We start from the raw sequence: 2,111 nt of genomic DNA on the forward strand, positions 1-2,111 counted from the left end.
TCATCATATTGATCACAACCTAGCGAACCAAACAGCGGTTCCAGCAGGTTAGAAACATGCTGGTCAATCACAATCATATTCATCATACAGTCGTATCACATCTATCACGCTTACAGCAGCGCTGAATTATCGAAGGCACGGTAACTTATCGTCAACTGTAGATTAGACTAGGTATGGATGTATCTATATTATAATATCCATGGCGGCATGGCGTGACTCACAGCATTTGTCTCAGTCAATATTTGGTTTTTTGAGCCACCATTATCAGCACGATATATCACATTAATATACGTATATTATACTGTATAGTTAACGATTTACCTGCGAAAATGAAAAAAAAATAAAAATGTGTACGTCTGGCTTTTGTGTAATTCTCGAAATCTGAGATTGTCAATTATTCCAGAGCTAATATCCGTGACATTATTACGAGTAGGTACTGGCGTGACATTGTTATTTTACATTAGTCATTATTATAATATTATCATGCTATGGCACATCAAAATGTTAATAAAACATCTACACCCGTGGCCAGGAAAAGAGATAATGACTTATTCAAATGTATTAGCGATGACAATAGAACCTCAAAATGTAATTGTAATTAAACAACAATATAATAATATTATAACAGTTGTCTAACTAATGTTTTTTTTTTGTTATCATTAATAATTATTGTTACAGCTGATTTTGAAAAATCCAGCCAACAGAAATGAAAGAAGTTAACCAACTCATTCTATTTAAATTCAAATTGTAGTAGGAAAAAAATAAATGGATAGAATAGTGGGATGGTGGAGATTTTGGGTGAGACGTTTATATTATTATATTAAACACGGTGTGACAGCCCGACGTGTATGTGTGTGTATATATGCACGTGTCTGGGAGTCGTGTAAAATGATGTTGTTTAAAAGTCTCCACATAAGATCGTCCTACTACTGTGTTATACCTATCTGCCTAATGATGTTTGAATTATCTGCGCTTCTTATACAAATATTCAAGCACTTACCTTGCGCGTAGATTGCTGCAGGTGGTTCTCCCGAGTAGTTAGTAATTCTTCGGGGTCGTGTTCGACAGCCGATATCACGATGACAATATATGTATCTTGGTTTATATAGTTTGTAGAATTTCGTATATCTTACACTCTTTTATAATTGTGACTATTACCATGTGCTATCAAGATTCCTACATCCGTAGCAAATGCACATAAAGTCATATCGCCGACCGAATGTAATTTACGTTAATGAGTAGGGCGCGGATTTTTATGTAAATACATATTTTTATTGAATGCAGATATCCTTATTAAAAATAAGCACGTTTCATAACACCTGAATAAAATGAAAATTTTTTTATTTTACATATTTTCACATATTTGGTTGTAAATACATATTTCTAAATATTTGGTTGTAAATACATATTTCTAAATATTTGGTTGTAAATACATATTTCTAAATATTTGGTTGTAAATACATATTTCTAAATATTTGGTTGTAAATACATATTTCTAAATATTTTATTAATAAGTACATATTTTGCAAATATTTCATATTTTATAAATGTAGGTACTTATTTAATTTCCAGAAATGTTAAAATTGACCATCTATCGACTTTATCGACGTTGTAAATATTGATTACGACTTTTGATGTACCTACTTGATTTCCCATTTATCGACGTCTACCGACTTTATCGACGTCGCGCATAATTTAGCATATATTTTAGCAAATTTTTGTTTTATGGTTGAAGTCATAAAAAAATTAGAAACATCGAATCTCACATTAGTTGAAAGCCTAGAAATAGTGGAAAATGCAGCAAATACACTTAGTGAAGTCCAAGGAGAATCTGGAGTGATAATAAAAAATAAATTAAATGACGTACTAGCTAAAAATGTTGGTTTACAGAACATAAAAACTATTAGAAATATTCTTCTAAATACAAATGAAAACAATGGATCAATGGATATCGAATTTGCACCATCTGTTATATCAAATATGAAATATGCCCCATTAACCTCAGTTGACGTGGAACGCTCTTTCAGCAGATACAAATCAATTTTAAACCTAACCGCCCCACATTTAAATTTGAAAATCTACAAAATATGTACATTGTTTCAAACTGTTTC

The sequence above is a fragment of the Acyrthosiphon pisum genome, chromosome X, assembly GCF_005508785.2.
Source record: "Acyrthosiphon pisum isolate AL4f chromosome X, pea_aphid_22Mar2018_4r6ur, whole genome shotgun sequence".
Lineage (NCBI taxonomy): Eukaryota > Metazoa > Arthropoda > Insecta > Hemiptera > Aphididae > Acyrthosiphon > Acyrthosiphon pisum.